Source organism: Erpetoichthys calabaricus, chromosome 11, assembly GCF_900747795.2.
Source record: "Erpetoichthys calabaricus chromosome 11, fErpCal1.3, whole genome shotgun sequence".
NCBI classification, from domain to species: domain Eukaryota; kingdom Metazoa; phylum Chordata; class Cladistia; order Polypteriformes; family Polypteridae; genus Erpetoichthys; species Erpetoichthys calabaricus.
Window position 1 is genome coordinate 123,170,776 of NC_041404.2, and position 21,733 is coordinate 123,192,508.

Sequence of the window (21,733 nt, forward strand, 5' to 3'; positions counted from 1 at the left end):
GGCTGGTGGAGGGGGAAGGCTGATTATCAGTGGTTGTGCAACGTTTCAGGTATTTCTTAAATATTTATAAAATGCATACTTAGGCTCTTAATTTGATCAAGTCAGTAGTAGTCAACTAGTTAGTCTGCTGCAACATTCCAGTTTCCCACGTGGCGGCTGGGTCAGTGATTCGAAGGACACAAAGCACGTTGCTTCGCGGTGTTTTCCCAGGTCTTCAACCCCAGTTTGTGGCAGTGATTATCTCCCGGGTCCGACTGACTTGGAAATAACGTGTTTCGGGTCCTTGGAGCTTTGACTTCCCATGTTCTCCCCAGGCCCATGTGCAAGTAAAGCGCGAGCTACTGATGATTTTTGTAATTTCTGACACCTCGTATGAGGCCGCATGGCCCGATGATTCTTCTCTAACAAACTGAAGCTTGCGACTGGTTTTTGATTATCTCCTGATTTCGTTGTGCATGGCATACCTAATCAATTTATTTTTATTTTTTTTTAGGACGCATAACGGCTGCACCCCAAGCACAAGGTATGAAACTGCTAATTCTTACTCCAAATGGTAGATTGGGATGGGGGGTGTTTGCCAGTGAAGAGCTTAATTTCTGACACCTCGAATGAGCGTTGCTTTGCCAACATTTGATTTAAATTATCTATCTGAGGCATGTTTGAACGCAACTTTAACTTGCGCTCCGCGTCCCTTTCTCACTGTTAACCTTAGCCTTTCATTTTTTTAGGTGTTGGACTAAGTTTGGAAGTTTGAAGCTTCGTTTGGCTTGGGTCACCTGTATGGAGGTAAATAAGATGCCCACATCACTTCAATCAATCCAAGTGGTTTTATCATTTACATAATATCTTGGTGGTTTTTGTAAGGTATTTTTCATTTCTTTTTGAATAAAGTGTTTTTCAGTGGATCATTCTCATTTATTTGTTTGCAAAAGACTAGACAAATATGGACTGCATGTCTGAAGATGTCCCAGATTTAGTACTAGTGCTAAACCTAGAAGTGGTTACAACGTGAATCTGCAAGCCTTCTGCAGTTCTACTTGTTCAGCTGTGTAAGGTAGTCCCTACACATTCCTTGGCTCCACTTTACACATTCTATCTGCATTGCCTTTCTCATTTTGTTGGTTTCACTGACTTAACTTTAACATTGACATATTAACAGTCAATGCTTAATTGGCAAGATACCAGCTTCAGAGACATGTGCATGATGTCTGCTTGTGTCGGAAAGGGGTATGAAACTATGGAGTGCACTCTCCCTGTTCAGCATTTCCGAATTCTTTAAGGATTGACAACCCTCTGCTCGTGTTCCTCAGAATTGGTCCATTGGATATCTGGGCATAGTCACACAATAGTACCAGTCCTAAGAAGCTCTTGTGGCTGTAGGTGGTTCCAATCGGTGTCCGTGTGGTATATTAAATTTCATAACTTAAGTAGGTGCTATTCAGCTTCTAAGAGCAGTATGAGACTTGAATTAAATTTAGTAACTTGCGTGTAACTGAACCTATTTTCCCTATTCATTTTTACTGCAGTTTAATTTTTATTCTCTTGACTGCAAACTGATGCTTAATCCCCAAGGGGAAATTCAAAGCTGCATGGACTCCAAAGCAAATGACTGAAAGCATCCTGCTGTTGCAATTTTGCTCTCTGAAAGGATGGACCCCAGGAATTGAAGTTAAATTTTTATTGGGATATAGGAGGTATTTTAGTTTTAAGCATCCAGAGCACATTTTAAAGCTTCTAATGAAAAGCAGCTGCAGTCTGTTTCTGCTCTGCTTAACCTTTTGTTAGGTTAAAATTTTAAATGAGTGAAACATTGGTTTAAGGGAAAGCTTAGATGGTGAAACTGGTTAGAATCTTGCAGCTGCATGGGTCACATAGAATTAGGGTTGGAAACCACTGTTGAATATAATTTTCAGTTTGGCAGTAACCTTAAGTTAAAGTTCTTGGTTGCATCAGACTAGTTTCCTTCTACTGTTAAGCAAATCCGTTCTCCTTAAACCTGTTTGCATTTCTTGCATTAAAACTATTGTCAAGCAGTTAACAAGGTGAGTTGAGAAAGTCCACTCAGAGCTGGTTTCATAGGCAATGTGTCCAAAATGTCAGTGTTGCAATGAAGCGTTTCCAGTGTTACCAGGAGGATGCAGTTTAGTTTGAGCTGGCCTCAAATCCACCAATGGACATTTCACCAACCAGTCTGTTAAACTCACTTAAGCAGTAACCAACACATCTGAAATGGTCTTGTGTGTCCTTGGATCTCCTTGGCATTTATGTGCATGTTGGACAATGGTGGGATTGTCATGCTACTGTACCTAATTCAAGGTGTCATGCAGGCTTAAGTTTACAAGTGGCATGTGTGATTTCTGCTTATTTGAGCTATTCATTGAGGTATAAGCAAGAAATGGGTTCCATCTCTGATCTTAAGCTCCCTGGGCATCTTTCAAAAGGAATAAGGTTTTTCCTGATGTCTTGATTAAATTGTTCATGGCCTGGTCATTCAAGCACCCTGATCATCCCATTATTGAATGTGCCCTCTTCACCTAATTTGGTGGTGTGAGCATTCCAGCACAATAGGTGCTTTGAGTAGGTTAGAAAAGCCCTAAATGCTGTAGTGTGATGTAATTTTGAGCAATTTCCAGGTTTATTTTATAGTATTGGGTTACATTTACCCTTTTCAGTAGCAGTTTCCCATTCTTTAGTATTTTGGAGTAGCTTTGTGTTCTGTCACAAGATAGACATGGCAGAATTGCCATTTCTTCAGGGCTGGTGGGAATTGGACAGCTTGAAGACAAAGCTATGAGTTTCAGCTTCTGTACCTTGTAACAGATGGGTCAATTGTTTAAATTTAATTTACAAGAATGTTAACTTGTAAATTTCCTTTAAATTTGTCATTCTAGTGGATTGTCAAAGAGTGATCCTTTTCCCTGTTTTGGCATTCGGATGACCAGCACTAAAGATGGCCCACTTCATGATGTGTGTTATCAAGGGCTGCAACTATCTCAAAATTGATAAATAGCAACAATCACTACATTAAGTGGAGTACATTGTGTGAAGCAATTGTCATAGCTTCATTAGTTGTGAATGTGTATGAAGGGTAGATGGTAGAAGTGCCAGAAAATCTCAAGGAACTGATGCTTCCGTAGCTTGGGAGCAATTTACTCTTGACAGCAAAAGGTAAGCTGCAAAATGTGCCATATGAGGGCAGACCTACATGAGAGCACCATGGAGACAAACATTTATATAAGAAATATACTGTTGCAAGTTCTGTGGAGGAGGAAGACTTGCTGCCATTCCAGTAAGTTGAATGTTACTTCAGTGTTGCTACAGGTACAGAGAATGCTGGGTTAAGCATGACATGACTTTTTGATCGGAGAGAATTCCATCATAGTCCAACACACAATAAATAAAACCCTAGCATCACATAGGTAGTTGCCAAAGCCTCATGTTGTAGGAATGGATGGCACCCATGTGGACAAGTCCCTACCCTTAATGCCTTCACTGTAAATGGGTTGCAGGTCTCTGGAGTTTTAGGAACTTCAGCCCATTCTGAAAGTTAATCCATGACCTAGTGTTGAACACCCTAGAGGAGACGTCAATGTCATGTACACACACTGTTAGCCTGATCTGCTTAGAGGGGGGTAAAGTGGCTGTACTTGGTACATAGTGCTGGGCTAGGCTGGACCAAATTCCCTTTGACCGATATGAATGCTGGCTATATTGAATATCAAATGCAAATCAATTCTCCTGGACAAAATGTCAGTCATTCCCATTTATTGGAAAACATCTCAATCCAAAGAGACTGAGCCAAACTGATGTTAGAGCTGTTGTGATTAATGAGAGAGATGGAGCTTCAATTCAAATGCTTGATCCTATTTTAAGAGTGCTACCTGAACTTGTGCTGCTTTGATTTTTATGAAAGTGTCTAATGGTATTTTAGCGCTGTGCATGATGTGAGAATGTCTAGATGCCTAATATGGTTTGTTCAATGTGTGTGTGTTTTAATTTTTAAAAAGGGTATTCTAGCATTGTTCAATATGGGGGTGCCTTATGGCAGTCTTACCCATTGTATTAAACTTTAAGCTCTGTTATTCAGAAAAACACTTTTCTTCTTTGCCATCTTGGTAAACTAATTTTTAATGGGGGGGGGGGGGGTGATATTCCTTTATCAGGTAGTATTTTAATTAATCTTGAAGCCTCAGTGTTAATACTTGATTAGGAATTATGTTTCCAGAAAACTTGTTGGGAAGAACCATGACCAACTACAGTTTGCTATGATGTTCATACAAATTTTTTCCAGGTAAATTTATGTCCTTTAAGTCTTATAAAGAAGTTGATTTACAAACTAAAACGGGGGACAACCCATCCAGCAAATCTCTAGACTGATACAGGGCTTTCCTATATAAGGAGGTTTCATCATGTAGGGGTCTTTAAATTGCCGAATCGGCTTACTGCATTGTAAGAGTGGGATGGGTCACTTTCTGGTGATAACCCAGTGTTTTCAGAAATGTTATTTTTGAGATTGGTTCCAGCCTTTTGGCCAATACTGTAAAGATATTGGGCCAAAACAAAAATAACTGAAAAGGAAGGTTAAATTTGAAATAACGAAATTCCAGTTTAAAAAAGAATATACAAAGGTGAGGTAGATTGCAAATTAAAACTGAGTTTGCTATAAAAAAAAAGTCTGATGGAGTTTGTGAGCTTTCAGATCAGCACGAGGCAATCAACTGGTTACCAAACAGTGTTCAAACTGCATATGCATCTCTCTCAATACATCCAATTCCATGCATCAAGGGAAACAATCTCAAAAATGACAGCATGTGCCAAACATCAGCAGATTGTATCAGCAAGGAAAAAGTGGATCACAAGTCAATGTTCAACAAAAGGAACAGAAGAACACTTTATAGGATAGCCTCTATAAATGGCCCATGTGGCATCAAAGGTTAACCATAAATCGGCACCTTTGTGATGCAGTCTTTAGAAATTATATGGAATGAGCATCCAGAGCTGATTTTTTTTTTTTTGCAGAGATGCCAATTGGAAACCACTTGTTTTGTGGTCTGATGATCTTCTTTCACCATGTTTCAGTCTGCCAGGTTCAATTATGGAACAATTTTTGTTAAATGCTTTTTTGAGGATTCCTAATAGTATGGGCACATAACTTGCAACAGCCATTTGATATCTCCAATACCTGCTCTGTATAGTGGTTTGAGGGGCACGGAATCTAAGGCCATTTTACATGTACAGCTGCATTCCTTGTTTGCTCATGATGTTCTCTTATTCCAGAGTAATGCCCCCTTACACACTTCAACATAATTCAATAAATACCAGGCATGAACTCAAATGCCTCATGGGACCACTTCTTACCAGTTTCAAGCATCATTGAACCTTTATAGACAGTCTAGTTATTAGGTTATCAATGTCAATCTTGTTAGGTATATCCACTAATTTATTCACCACTTCTGTATGTCTTGCCACCACTGGAAATTCTGTGGATTGCAGGAACTCCAAAAATGCAACATCCATAAATTTGCATCTACAGAACAGTACAATCCAGTACATTGCCATTAAAGATTGAATAAACCGTGAACAGTTCAAAATGTTAAAGGTGGTCTTCTTAATCATTCTTTTACTGTAATTACCATTTTCCTGCTGAATAATGTATATTAATTTTCATAGCTCTGCATATGAAAGTGGATGGTGCTTACCACTAATTCCTCACACTGCCAGAGACACTGGCTCCTCCTTCCCTTCCCTGCTTGGGTTTTCCTGTGAGATCCTCAAGATATGTCTTATTTATTTGGCCAATCTTGGTCCTGTGCTGCATTGTGCGGTCATTCATTTAACTTAACATGGCTATGCAGAACTAATGCAATTTCTATATGTAAAGTCATTATAAAAGCAATTGATTCAAGTTACCTAATCAAGTTAAGTTTTAATTAATAAAGTGTTCTATAAGAATGGCAGGTGCTACCATAATACACTGTTAAAAAAGAAATCACACAAACTCTTTCAAAATAATAACGCCTTTATTTCAGCTTCGAAAATCAGTTTTTGAAATCTTCAAAAAAATTCGAAATATCCTTAGAAATACACAAAAAGAAACATACAAAATGACCACAATGACTGCACCGCTCTGATTCATTAGTATTTCCAGTCTAAGTGAGAGGTGAGGAATAATCAAGCTCTTACGAATATTAGCCGTGTATCTTAACTAGATTCCCAAATATTACAGCAACATTATATTTTAACAATCTATGCAATAGCCAAACTCCAACCATGCTTCTCAAGTAAATGAGATTTGCAAAATTTGAATCACTCACAAACCAAATTTTTTTAGTGGGGTTTCTTATCTGTTCTTTTTTTCCTGCACATCTTTTTTTTGGCTAACATTTATCAAACTGTACAAAAATGTTTAAAAGCAATCTACTGTACCAAAAAAGTAAATAAAAAACTATTGACGACATAAACCAAACTGGTGACTGCCATTAAGACATTTATTGTTCATTTAACACTTTTCCATTTACCAGTCATTTAGACAAATGGACAGATTCATTCTAAAAGTTTGTTTTTTAGTATCTGGAACTTCCTTGAAAGTCTATGTGCACCAAGTTCCATTATGATTTTTTGAACAAACTCAAAAGTGTGCTTGGAGTCAGGTGGGTAACTCAAGTTCCAATCGTACACCTTGACTAGGATTACAACATCCTCGGGGATCAGCTGCATCCGTGCCCTCATGTCTAATGACACATATATTCCAGTGACAGGCAGGCTCAATTCTCTTTCAGCATCTTCAAAGTTCACATCCTAAAACATTCATGGGGAGAAAAACGAAAAAACAAATCTTAGTGTACTAATGTCATGTGATGCACAAATAAATATTTCTATTATAAAAGAAAATCCTGAGACGAGACTATTGCCAAGAGATTTTTTCAAGTCCCTCCCTCGTCTCAACCATTTACAAAGACACCCACAGTCCTCTCACCTCTCATTCGTGTGAATGCTTTTGACAGACACAGTTCCTGCATTCTCAGCTCTTATAAATTTTTACGTTTTCCTCACTTTAAGTTCCCAATAAAAGAAGACTTATTATGTCCAAATCTTATTGAAGAATTTCATCCCGAAGGGTTATCAACAGAAGAAATGAGTACACGGGCAATCCTAACACCAAGAACTGATGAAGTCAAACGAATTAACACGGAAATTGTTGATCGGTTACATGGCACTGACATATAAAATTTTAACAGGTGACAAGAAAGATAATGTAGCACATCTTCCGTGGATAACATTAGACACCAGAGGAGATCTTGATATGCTATTCATATTAAAACGTTTACAGTTTCCGTTACAATAGCTTTTGCTATGACAATTAACAAATCACAGGGACAAACATTCGAAAAAGTCGGTTTAGGCCTATTTATTAGAGAGAAAGAAACAAAATTCAATCACGGGCAGTTATACATTGCGTTGTGACAATGTAAATCCAAACACTGAATTAAAATTCATTACAATGTTGACGAAAAGTTAATTCAAAACATTGTTTTACTGAAGTTTTACAGTAAAAGTGTAAATTTAAAAAGTATTTGCATGTTAATTTCAAAGCCAAACAGAATGAAAATGTATAATGCAACGAATACCTCTAACTCACCATGAAATATAATTTTCTTTCAGTTTAGATAGATAGATACTTTATTAATCCCAATGGGAAATTCACATTCTTCAGCAGCAGCATACTGACACAATAAATAATATTAAATTAAAGAATGATAATAATGCAGGTGAAAAACAGAAAAACAGACAATAACTACGGTATGTATAATGTTAAATGTTAACGTTTACCCCCCCTGGTGGAATTAAAGAGTCGCATAGTTTGGGGGAGGAACTATCTCCTCAATCTGTCAGTGGAACAGGACAGTGACAGCAGTCTGTCGCTGAAGCTGCTCCTCTGTCTGGAGATGATACTATTTAGTGGATGCAGTGGATTCTCCATAATTGACAGGAGCCTGCTGAGTGCCCTTCGCTCTGCCACAGATGTTAAACTGTCCAGCTCCATGCCAACAATAGAGCCTGCCTTCCTCACCAGTTTGTCCAGGCGTGAAGCGTCTTTCCTCTTAATGCTGCCTCCCCAGCACACCACTGCGTAGAAGAGGGCGCTCGTCACAACTGTCTGATAGAACATCTGCAGCATTTTATTGCAGATGTTGAAGGACACCAGCCTTCTAAGGTAGTATAACCGGCTCTGTCCTTTCTTGCACAGAGCATCAGTATTGGCAGTCCAGTCTAATTTATCATCCAGCTGCACTCCCAGGTATTTATAGGTCTGCACCATCTGCACACAGTCACCTTTGATGATCACTGGGTTCTCTGAGGGGTCTGGGCCTCCTAAAATCCACCACCAGCTCCTTGGTTTTGCTGGTGTTCAGGTGTAGGTGGTTTGAGTCGCACCATTTAACAAAGTCATTGATTAGGTCCCTATACTCCTCCTCCAGCCCATTCCTGATGCAGCCCACGATAGCAGTGTCATCAGCGAACTTTTGCACATGGCAGGACTCGGAGTTGTATTGGAAGTCTGATGTATATAGGCTGAACAGGACCGGAGAAAGTACAGTCCCCCGTGGCGCTCCTGTGTTGCTGACCACAATGTCAGACATGCAGTTCCCAAGACGCACATACTGAGGTCTGTCTTTAAGATAGTCCACGATCCATGCCACTAGGTATGAATCTAATCCCATCTCTGTCAGCTTGTCCCTAAGGAGCAGAGGTTGGATTGTGTTGAAGGCGCTAGAGAAGTCTAGAAACATAATTCTTACAGCACCACTGCCTCTGTCCAAGTGAGAGAGGGATCGGTGTAGCATATAGATGATGGCATCTTCCGCTTCCACCTTCTCCTGATATGCAAACTGCAGAGGGTCAAGGGCGTGTTGAACCTGTGGTCTAAGGTGGTGAAGCAGCAGCCTCTCCATGGTCTTCATCACGTGATGTCAGAGCAACAGGCCGAAAGTCATTCAGCTCACTAGGACGTGATATCTTTGGGACTGGGGTGATACAAGATGTTTTCCAAAGCCTCGGGACTCTCCCCTGTTCCAGGTTCAGGTTGAAGATGCGCTGTAGAGGACCCCCCAGCTCCGATGCACAGACCTTCAGCAGTCGTGGCGATACTCCATCTGGACCCGCTGCTTTGCTGGCACGAAGTCTCCTCAGCTCTCTGCTCACTTGCGCTGTTGTAATTATGGGTGGGGATGTCTTTCCTATGCTGGTATCAGCAGAAGGATGTGTGGAGGGTGCAATACACCGAGGTGAGAGTGAGAGTGGGTTAGGGTGGTCAAACCTGTATTATTATTATTATATTAACCTGTATTACCTTTATTATGTTTTACTATTTTTTCACATGGTTAATTAACTCACTGTATTGTAAAATAGTTATATTATGCATATGTAACAATTCCCATGAAAATAACAATCTTTAAATTCTACATCTGTTTCCCCACATGTGAGCGGCAGAGCCGCGAAGTGGCTAGCGTATAGTGCCCGCCTGGGGGTTGGCGAGCAGCGGGCAGAGACCCTAGTTTATGGAAAAAAGATTCTGTCAAGGACAACAATTGCTATTTTACCTCAGTTAAAACTCACAGCATTCATGTCAAATATATACACCGTCACATTTTACCACACTGGTGACTAACCTACCTAGCAAAATGGCTGCAACCACATTATGGTGACAAATTTAGAAGTTAATAGCACTGTTCAGATCAGGGTGGCTCTCTAGTCATAAAAAGTCACAAAAACAGACATTTGTTGTCTAGCTAAGAGACATTTCTGTTTCAGACTGTATACTTTTTCAGTTTTGAAACAATTAGTGGGGCCATTTACTATGTACTCCTTTATAAGCTTCTCAGGGTCTACAGCAGTGCTTTAAGGTGACAAGCTCTCCTTGTTGCAGTGCTATTATTCTGAAAAAAGAGAAAGCAAAATATGACCAAGCAACACCTTAGCCATGTGTTGAAAACAAACAAATGTTCTATAAACCAGTCAATCACAAACCCAATCAATTTCAGCCATAATGTCTGCAATTTTGCATACTGCAATTCCTCCTTTTTTCCAGGACACTCTGGTCAGTTTGCACACATATTGGTCCAGTTGGGATTAGTGGTATGGTAGTGATCAAAGTGAATTCTGTACTTATCTGGAATTTTGAAAAGATTATATATTGTGAAGTAATAATAAAAACACCTTACAGCAGAACATTACAGAGAGATTTCATTTGATGATAGCATTTAAATAAATATATAAAACCATATAATGATATAAATTTTGTATACAGTATAATTATAATTTTAATTATTTTATTACTAGAGGGATGTGAAAGTATCTTTCTGAAAAAGTCATGTCTCATCCTAGGATTTTTTATTATAATAGGAAGATTTATTATTATTTTACATCATTGCTTTTACATATGCAAGATAAATTGCGGACAATGATGACTGACAACCTGGCGGCAAATTTCCTAAAATCCAAAAAACTGCACAGTTTGTGCTTCTTGCACGATATCCCTAATGGATTACTGATTTCAAAGTCATCTACAGAGTCACAAAAAGAGTCAAGTTCTAGACCCAACAAAAATGTATTACTTTTAAAGTGATAACGATCCTCTCTTCCTAAACGCCACCCGGATGATTTTCAAGAACTTTACATAGTTTCTTAGTCAGAAGCATCTACTATTACAATGATTTCAGTATCAGAACATGCTGAAAACTCCGATTTGTTTCTGGCTCAAGTGTGTGTTCATCTGGATCTATGACTTCAAAATTGGCCCTGGAAAACTGTCTTTGTCTGAAAGCAGTAGCTAGTGGGTCATCTTTTGCTACAGCTTTCAGCAAGGGATTAAGTCAGTTTTTTAATGACAAGCTGGTCCACAGAGAGTCTGTAATTGTTAAGGGTATCTAAAATAACTTTCTATGAGAAAGGCTCTGATGCAGAGCTCATCAAATTAGCAAATCAATCGCTAAGGTTGGAACATGGAAATAATTTTCTACTTTTAGCAAGCAAGATGCAAATGTGAGCTCAATGCTCTTTGACAAAATCCCCTGCGTCAGTGTCAGAATCTTCATTACTGTTACCACATTCAGCTGAAACTTTTGTATCAGTGATGCTTTCAGCCAAATACTGAGTCTCCCCTATTTTTACAATCCCAAATTTAAAAGCCTTAAATGTATATGGATTGTGCTTTCCGCTTTTGTGGGACTTAAAAGTGTCATAAACGTGTGTCAGGAAAGAACAGTCTGCAAACATGCATTGTATTGTTTCGTGACTCTTAAGATGGTTGTTGATGTGGCAGAAATAGTCTTGTGCTGATGCTAAATTAGTACACGGGCATAAACGGCAATTAAATGTTGTCAAACTTACAGACTTTTTTATCAGTTTTGTTCAGATGTGATCTACTTTAGTGAATATGAAGCGCATTCCATGTTTTCAAAAACGCTGGGGCAATCGGAATACGTGCCATAAGCTAACCTGAGATGCCTTAAAAACTGCAGACCTTGGTGACAGATAACGTCCGTCAGTCATTACATTGCCTCATTCTCTTCTCTGTAAGAGAAAATAAAATAAAATCAGCTGAACCGTCTACTATGCAGTCGCAAGTCCAATCCTTCTTCCACGCAGCTCTAAGCAAGACGACCCAACTAATGAGGTAAAGAAAGGCAAAGACATAAACTTGCATGAAGCTAAAAGTGGGTGAAGTAGCTCAGGCTACTAAAACTGGCCTACGATACTGAGGCCCGCCAAAGAAATGCAGCTTTGTTAACTTACAGACCACCTATCAATAGCCTGCATACCCTGAACAGTATGGGTTGTATTAAGTTACATACGTATTACGTCACAATTTGTGTTTAGCGGCCATTTTACCAGGGAATGTCGAAGATGTACGTCGCTCAGTTAGATGCAGTATTGCAAGTGAAGTCTAATCACAGACAAGAATGACAAACATAAATTTTACCTTTCTCTTTTTGGAATCACTAGTTGTAGGGCCGAATATATCGGTTGACTGTACTAAGTATTGCTGTTTGTGAATCATCAGCATAGCCTAGTTTTAAGTTAGCAACCCAGTCAGCGTTGACTTCAATCCATCCATATTCCAACCAGCTGAATCCGAACACAGGGTGACGGGGGTCTGCTGGAGCCAAGCCCAGGGCACAAGGCAGGAACTAATCCCGGGCAGGGTGACAACCGCAGGACACACACAAACACACCAAGGGCAATTTAGAATCGCCAATCCACCTAACCTGCATGTCTTTGGACTGTGGGAGGAAACCCACGCAGACACGGGGAGAACATGCAAACTCCACGCAGGGAGGAAGCGAAGCGAACCCGGGTCTCCTAACTGCGAGGCAGCAGCGCTACCACTGCGCCACTGTGCCGCCCAGGGTTGACTTCATCCTGCATATATGCTGGTGCTCCTGTCATAAAGATGCTTTGCTGAGTTACAAGAGAATTTGCTAATTTGGAATTGAAAGCAAAGTATTTAATTAAAAGAAACCCTTTCGATAATACAAATAATCTTTTCAAAATGGATTTACTTAAAGATAAAAACTCACTATGGAGTATAGGATGTTTTTAACATTTCATCATTACTTATGTCACTTTTATATCCCTATTTTGGAAGGCACTAGTGTGTACGTATGTATGTGTTATAACTGTAAACCAGATAGCAGCTTTTGATGCTGTCAGTAATCACCGTCACATGTTTTACTTAGCATAGCATTCCCGAAAGATAAACTGCAGTTTGAAATATATTTACTGCGTTTATAAAAGTAAATTTGTTTGGATCTAAACTACCTGTAAGGAACTGCTCGGAGCACACAACGTGCCACTTCCTGACATTATGGTCGTTCACGTTTTTCCGATTGATGGCTTTTAGTCAAGCTTTCCGTCGCCTTTCCGTTAGTTCTTCTGTTTCTTTTCCTTGATTTTTACGAACCGAAGGTATACAAAAGAAACTTAGCTTAGGGCTTTTCTTGCTGCTGTTACTACAGCCAAACACACAGCAGTCGAATGTCATGGTACGTCTTTATATTATATTTTAAATTAAGCTATTATAATAGGAAATCATAACGGTATTTCGAAGGGTAAGAATAAAATCCGTGTGAAAAGATTTTATTTTTATCTCATTTGGCCGAAAGCTATAAACAGGGCGAGTGGGAAAATGCAAGCAGGCAATCAGGCAGTCAGCGACTACGGTGTGCACAAAGGGACAGTAACCTTTGCGTTCCTGGAAAGATTTGCGTTTTGCCAAGTTCGCTTTTTCGGTAAATTTAGTTTTACGCGGTTACGCCGACTTGTTGGGTAACTTTAATTAAAGTGGCGTTTTTGAAACCAGCATCTGTGATTCTACATTTCTGAGCGTATGTTTGGATGAAGTGACTTGCTGTTTATTCTGACGATTGTATTGGATTTCAGGCGGCGGCCACATCCTAGTTGGGGTTTTCGAAGCTCCGACTTCTGATGTTTCACCTTGCCAATTCAGGTCGCTCGCCACATATATTCATTCATAAAACTAATCCTCTAAAGACATTTCAGTGGTCAAATCAAGCAAAGTTAAACCTGTCACCCAGTCTGCACTTTTATTTATTGTCTCACCTATAATAAAAACAAAGTATGGCTGTGTCAAGTATTGCACAGATACGTATACCCGCTTGATAGTGCACTAGGTAAGTTCCTTTGTCTCCGCATTGCTTGTATGTTCTGCGAAGGGGCCAGACAATCAACAGGACCCTATTTTTCATTGTGCATTTGTCTCATGTTTTTGGATTGATCTTTTCTCATAATCTTAAAGGCAAGAATTGGTAGAGATCCCTCTTCAAAACTGCTATTTCTGTTAAATTTTGATACCGCCTCTTTTAGCTCTGGAGAAAACTGTAATCAATTTAACTCTTATAGCAAGCTACATTTTATATACATAAAGTTTTACGCATGCACTGATTTGCTAAATTATTCGACTACACTAATAATTTTGCAATCTCAATAAAACAAACAAAAAAGTAAAGCTATTACTTTGTTAAGAAATGTTCAATTTCTTTAGTTTAAATACTTCTTAGCATTTAATAGTGTATCCTTGTTTTCATTTGTTTATACTGTAAAAATGTTTGACTTTTGACCTGATATTGATTAAATCTGCACTCACAGGACAAATTTTTAGAAATATCTGCCTGCTTATCCATGTAGTTATCTAATCAGCCAATCACGTGACAGCAGCACAATGCACAAAACTATGCAGATACAGGTCAGGAGCTTCAGTTATTGTTCATATCGTACACCAGAATGGGGAAAAAATGTGATGTCAGTGATTTCGACTGGGGCACAATTGTTGGTGTCAAGTGGGCTGGTCTGAGTGTTTCTGTGAATGCTGGGGCGAAAAGCAAAAACATCCAGTGAGTGGCAGTTCTGTGAACAGACATACCTTGTTTGATGAGAGAGATGAGAAGGGCCAGACTTGTGTGAGCTGACAGAAAAGCTTGAAGTAACTGAGATGACCACTCTGTACAGCTGTGATGAGCAGAAAAGCATCTCAGAATGCACAACATGTTGAACCTTGAGGCAGATGGACTACACCAGCAGAAGACTGCATCAGGTTCCAGTCTTGTCAGCCAAGAACAGAAATCTGAGGCTGCCTGGTGTGCAGCAGACAAATCTGCAGAAACTACGTGATGCAGTTATGTCAGTAAGGACCAAAATGTCAAAGAAATGTTGCTAATCATGTGCAACCCATGCCAAGAAGAGCTGAGGCTGCTTTGAGAGCAGAAAGAGGCCCTTCCCAATATAAGCATAGCGGTCTTAATAAGTGTATATTGCATATGGTTGGAAAATACAAGGCTGGTCACTCACATGAGTTTCCCGTGGGACTTTTGGGAGAATCGCAAGATGGCTGTTGATTTGCTATTCTTAAGCCATTAAAAAAAGCAATTAAACTTTATTCTATTATAAAAATGAAGAGCAAAACATGTGTAATAAAACATGCACCGCGACGCTCCAAATGTAATTAGGCCACCACAAGACATTTCCGGCTGACCAGGTTATATATTTTTGATTTCATACGTTTGACCGAGGAGAAAGGTCAGGGCTATATCACAACCCTGAGAAGTCGGAGTCACTTTGTTTCCTCTGAACTGTCCAACTCAGTGCTCCGACTTTGTAGGGCTTCCATGTGAGACTTCAGATTTCCCATGTGAACTCCTCAAGCTCTGCTCTTCATACAGTCATCCAAACTCATTGACCCGCTGGGTGGGCATCGCTGGACTGGTTTGTCTCTTACCTCCAACATGACAGCATTCACATTGGTAATCACTTCTCCTTATCTGCTGTTGGCTCATGTTTCAGGTCTATTTTAGGTCCTCTTCTCTTTTATATTTATATGCTACCACTAAGGCAGAAAACGGATAACTTTCTTTCAACGTTTATGTTAATGATATACAGGGTTTATTTGTCTGTAAAAGCTAAAAACATGTTCTTGGAAGACCTTTATTGACTGTTAGGGGGAGATTAGAGGCTGGAAAACAAATCATTTCTTCCAGTAAAACTTATGGTCTCCTTATCCATGTTAAGTCCATTCGGACTTAAAATTTGACAAACAAGCCAACTCGGTTGGCAAGGGTTGCTTGTTTAATGTTAGAAAATGTTTAAAAATAGGTTATTTTTTTTGTTTCATGACTGAGAGAAAGTGATTCATATACATCTGTATTATCTCCATCCATCACCCAACCCGTTATATATCCTATCTACAGGGGTCTGCTGGAGCCAATCCCAGCCAACACAGGGCGCAAGGCAGGAAACAAACCCTGGGCAGGGCGCCAGCCCACCGCAGGACGTTCACACATTAGGGACAATTTAGAATCGCCAATGCACCTAACCTGCATGTCTTTGGACTGTGGGAGGAAACCCACACAGACACGGGGAGAACATGCAAACTCCACACAGGGAGGACCCGGGAAGTGAACCCGGGTCTCCTAACCCGGGTCCTCCCTGCGTGGAGTTTGCATGTTCTCCCCGTGTCTGCGTGGGTTTCCTCCGGGCGCTCCGGTTTCCTCCCACAGTCCAAAGACATGCAGGTTAGGTGGATTGGCGACTCTAAATTGGCCCTAGTGTGTGCTGGGTTTGTGTGTGTCCTGCGGTGGGTTGGCACCCTGCCCGGGATTAGTTCCTGCCTTGTGCCCTGTGTTGGCTGGGATTGGCTCCAGCAGACCCCCGTGACCCTGTGTTTGGATTCAGCGGGTTGGGAAATGGATGGATGGATGGATTTCAACTTGTTTACTTCGCCTCGCGGCGCTACCCACTGAGCCACCGTATTATCTTGTTTATTGCAATTTGTCATATACCTACCCCAATTAGAACTCCACATTGATCGAGTATTCACAGTAGCTGCCCGAGGTCTTGGGACAGTCTACAACTCAATTACAGCTGCTTCTTCCATTGCCAGTTTTAAATCAAGACTTAAAACTCACGCTTTTTCACTAGCTACTCTTTCTGTCTACCGTTGGACCAGTGTTGTTGACATTAGACAAACACTCTCAGTACTAGTGCTAGGTTATTTTGCGCACTAGACCAAGCTTATTAGTGCTCCAGCCGACTGTTGAGTAGTTAACTTGTGTGGCTGGGTGCCCCCTCAAACCCCCCCCCCCCCCCCCCCCCCTTTATGATCAGCACCCTAATCGAACGACTAATTTACCTAAATTGTGGTGCCGGCCCTGCTTCTTCTACTTGGAAAATTGTAAGATCAGTTCTGTTTTTGTTTCGATATCTTGAATGCAACACACTGTACACATTTTTGAAGTTTCAAAATGTCCCATTGAAAAGGACTGAAGAATTTACAAACTTGTCGATCTTAATTAACATTAAGAAACATTCGGTGTGACTTCAACTACGAATTAGTTTATTGTGTTAATTGTACCTTGAAAGTGATTACTTCAACTTGTGTGTGTGTATAAATAGCTATGTTACTCAGCATAGCCAGGGACACTTCATAACACAGTGGGTCTCGGTTACAGTGCTGTCGGTTGATCGAGCACATCAGAAGTACTATGTACTGTAAGTACTGTATATATATTAGCCTAATTACTTTTCGGTATAAGATTTGCATTTTGTAAAGGTCTGTTATTACTGGAAGATAGTGTGGTACTATCCCACATACCCAGTGGCTGTGTGTTTAAATCCTGCTGTCACTGTGTGACGATGAGAAAATCATTTCATCTGCCTTTGGTCCTATTGGTAAAACAAAAAAACTGTAACCAGCTGTATCTCAAATGTTGTAAGTTGTCTTGGATAAAGACGTTATAGTCAAATACTATACTGTTAGGTCACTGGAGCTGTTTAATTTTTGAACATGTTATATATGTACAGTTGCCTGCATGAGTAAACATTTCTGGATTAGATTAATTTCTGCTTTTTCTAGTGACTTGGCGTTTGTTGATGGTCACTGCAAAAGACATTTTTACAAGAAACTGTATTTTTCATTTGAAGCGGGTAATCAGTAGGAACAATATGAAATCTGAGTATATACAGTATTTATTAGCATTATTAAATGTTCACGATTTCAACTTGTTTACTTCGCTCACTTAAGTACGGAAGCCAAGGTTTTGTTTTCGCTTTTTTTTCGTCAGTTGTATGTGGTCCTGTTTTAAATCCGCAGATGCAAAGGTATATGTTAAAAAAAGAGGAGGGGAGGTGCATAAACTAAGCAGACGCAGGTGTAAATATAAACAATTTTGGATGGCGGGATAACGGTCACCATTCAAAGTCTAAAGTTGCAAATGTAAATTACAATGCAGTAGCTTGTGTGGGACCTGTTAAGTTTAAAATGACGCCGTCGGTCCTGGCATGTCTTCGATCCGAGGACACCACTTCGACCTCTGCTTTTCTCTCCCTCCCTTTTTGCTTCTAGTGAAACAACGCCAACGCTCACAGCCGCAGTGTCTGGCACCTTCAGTGGAGCTTCATACGGCGCTAGCTAACAATTGATCTTTGCATCTCTCTTCACATTCGCCGAACTTTCCCCTTCCATCTCACACCAGCCTGTAGACGCCAAACTTGCTCAGGTGTTCTTGTTTCGACTCCAACAGCACGCCCCCTTTTCAGTCGTCAGTCCATCCTATTGGCTTGTGCTGCTGTTCGCATGACCTGTCAATAGCTTCTGCTTCGTCCTTCATTTGCATAAATCCACTCTTAAGTGCAACGCACTACGCCAGCATGATATTAATAAATATAAACAAAAAATATATCAACAAAAAACACAGGTCAGCTAACTTTCTTTTTTGGTAATGTCACCAAACTCCAATCAAATCGGTCAATACATTTTTTACATTTTGGTGTTTTTAGTTTTTCTATGGGTTGGCTTAAACATAAATATTGAAATATAGGTCAGAATGTACTGGTGACCTAGATGAATAATCCTGCCAAATTTCAGCTTTTAACTAAACAGAAAATAGTATTTCTGTTGATGACTGAGTCACTCGGTATATACAGTATGTATGTATGTATGTATGTATGTATATATATATATATATATATATAAGTGGAAGCGAAGGTCTGTGATACGGTTTGCAGCTGGAGATCCACAAAGGGAGAAAAATGAATCACGTATCATAAAGTAGTTTTTATTCCTGTGTGTGTGTGTATATATATGTAACTCCACACAGGGTCATGGCAAGGTTTGGAGCAACCACCCGTATATTTGGCATCCTGGCTGCAAAGTCGCAAAATGTTATACAGCACTGATGTGCACAAAACTGAATCCAAAACAGAACTGAGGGAATAAGGAAAAGGTGGAGGTTTTTAAAGGGGAAGACGGGAAGTGAAGTCAGAGGGGTCGGGCTCATAAGGGTCTTCAGCCACAGGCTTGAACCCGGACGTGACATCAAAGGGGCCGGAGCCGACAAGGTCTTCCTCCATAGGCTTAGACCCAGAAGTGATGTCAACAGGGCCAGGTGGAATCACCCATGGATGGTCTGCTGGAAAGCGAGTAAAAGAATCAGTGCACACTGCCACATCCTAGTCTGACTTAGGATTGTCCTTACTCAAGCCCTTTAGCTGCTTCCCATGTGCACATGTGCGACAATATGTATATAGATATATGTGTGTGTATATAAGCCTGTATGCAATTTAAAATACTGTAGTTGTAGCTTTGTAAGTATACAGTGCTTCCGGAAAGTATTCACAGCGCCTCACTTTTTCCACATTTTGTTATGTTATAGCCTTATTCCAAAATGGATTAAATTCATTTTTTTCCTCAGAATTCTACACACAACACCCCATAATGACAACATGAAAAAAGTTTACTTGAGGTTTTTGCAAATTTCTTAAAAAAAAAAAAAAACTGAGAAATCCCATGTACATAAGTATTCACAGCCTTTGCTCAATACTTTGTTGATGCACCTTTGGCAGCAATTACAGTCTCAAGTCTTGTTGAATATGATGCCACAAGCTTGGCACACCAATCCTTGGCCAGTTTCGCCCATTACTCTTCGCAGCACCTCTCAAGCTCCATCAGGTTGGATGGGAAGCGTCGGTGCACAGCCATTTTAAGATCTCTCCAGAGATGTTCAATCGGATTCAAGTCTGGGCTCTGGCTGGGCCACTCAAGGACATTCACAGAGTTGTCCTGAAGCCACTCCTTTGATATCTTGGCTGTGTGCTTAGGGTCGTTGTCCTGCTGAAAGATGAACCGTCGCCCCAGTCTGAGGTCAAGAGCGCTCTGAAGCAAGTTTTCATCCAGGATGTCTCTGTACATTGCTGCAGTCATCTTTCCCTTTATCCTGACTAGTCTCCCAGTTCCTGCCGCTGAAAAACATCCCCACAGCATGATGCTACCACCACCATGCTTCACTGTAGGGATGGTATTGGCCTAGTGATGAGCAGTGCCTGGTTTCCTCCAAACATGACGCCTGGCATTCACACCAAAGAGTTCAATCTTTGTCTCATCAGATCAGAGAATTTTCTTTCTCATGGTCTGAGAGTCCTTCAGGTGCATTTTGGCAAACTCCAGGCGGGCTGCCATGTGCCTTTTACTAAAGAGTGGCTTCCGTCTGGCCACTCTACCATACAGGCCTGATTGGTGGATTGCTGCAGAGATGGTTGTCCTTCTGGAAGGTTCTCCTCTCTCCACAGAGGACCTCTGGAGCTCTGACAGAGTGACCATCGGGTTCTTGGTCACCTCCCTGACTAAGGCCCTTCTCCCCCGATCACTCAGTTCAGATGGCCTGGCCGGCCATCTAAGAAGAGTCCTAGGAAGAGTCCTGGTGTTTTCGAACTTCTTCCACTTACAGATGATGGAGGCCACTGTGCTCATTGGGACCTTCAAAGCAGCAGACATTTTTCTGTAACCTTCCCCAGATTTGTGCCTCGAGACAATCCTGTCTCGGAGGTCTACAGACAATTCCTTTGACTTCATGCTTGGTTTGTGCTCTGACATGAACTGTCAACTGTGGGACATTATATAGACAGGTGTGTGCCTTTCCAAATCATGTCCAGTCAACTGAATTTACCACAAGGTGGACTCCAATTAAGCTGCAGAAACATCTCAAGGATGATCAGAGGAAACAGGATGCACCTGAGCTCAATTTTGAGCTTCATGGCAAAGGCTGTGAATACTTATGTACATGTGATTTCTCAGTTTTTTTATTTTTAATAAATTTGCAAAAATCTCAAGTAAACTTTTTTCACGTTGTCATTATGGGGTGTTGTGTGTAGAATTCTGAGGAAAAAATTAATTTAATCCATTTTGGAATAAGGCTGTAACATAACAAAATGTAGAAAAAGTGATGCGCTGTGAATACTTTCTGGATGTACTGTATGTGATAGAAAGAATTCATAAAAAGGATTAGAAAACTTGATTAAAGTAGTTTGTTTTTTTATCTTTAGAAGATTTTTTTTGCCGTATTTGGGGAACTGAAAATCCATATGAGTCTGTTGAACATGAAAGAGATTTTCCCAAAGTTAATGTGTGGTGTGCTTTGGGAAAAAATCGAGTCATAGGGCCATTCATTTTTGAAGGGTGTGTTGTTAATGGTTATTTCTATTTAGAAATGCTGCAAAATTACTTTATTCCTGAACTTGAGCAATTAGGACTGATAGAGAATACAGTGTTTGAACAAGATGGTGCTCCTTGTCACTTTGCTTTGCATGTTAGACAGTAACTACATGAGAAATTCCCTAAAAGATGGACTGGGAGAGATGGATCATTTTCTTGGCTTCCACGTTCGCCAGATTTGACTCCACTGGATTTTTTTCATGGGGACATGTGAATGTTTATTCAACCAAACCTCGATCTTTACAAGACTTGCAAGCTAGGATAACTGATGTGATTGCTGGTATTACTGAAAATCAGTTTGAAAATGCTTTTCAATAACTACAGAATCATATTACCCTTTGTATTAGTAATGATGGTGGACATGTTGAAAATTAACAAGAACAATAAAAAATGTAAGTGTTTCTTCTTTCTAATCCTTTTTTACAGATTCTTTCTATCATATACATTTACAAAGTTACAACTGTTTTAAATTGCACATGGACTTTATGGAGACCTTGTATATGTGTGTATATATATGTACTAGGGGGCTCCGCCCCCTGCTCGCTTCGCTCGCCAACCCCTGGTGTTGGGAATGACAAAGAGGGCGATGTATGAATGAGATATAGAATAGTGTGAAGGTGTAGATGATGCAAATAGAAAGCAAACAATAAAGTGTGTGGCACAGTGTAAAGG

The 21,733-nt window shown here is 40.2% G+C and overlaps 1 long non-coding RNA gene and 2 other non-coding genes across 3 annotated transcripts; all 3 read left to right on the forward strand.

Moving 5' to 3' along the window:
- LOC114660067 (uncharacterized) lies at nt 1–6,450 on the forward strand. Its single transcript, XR_007936164.1, has 3 exons — nt 1–49; nt 494–786; nt 5,020–6,450. It is a non-coding gene; the product is annotated as an uncharacterized LOC114660067 (long non-coding RNA).
- Nucleotides 337–418, forward strand: LOC114661443 (small nucleolar RNA SNORD60). The gene has a single exon (XR_003717830.1). It is a non-coding gene; the product is annotated as a small nucleolar RNA SNORD60 (small nucleolar RNA).
- Nucleotides 576–657, forward strand: LOC114661444 (small nucleolar RNA SNORD60). Its single transcript, XR_003717831.1, has one exon. It is a non-coding gene; the product is annotated as a small nucleolar RNA SNORD60 (small nucleolar RNA).
- Nucleotides 6,451–21,733: the final 15,283 nt, after the last annotated feature.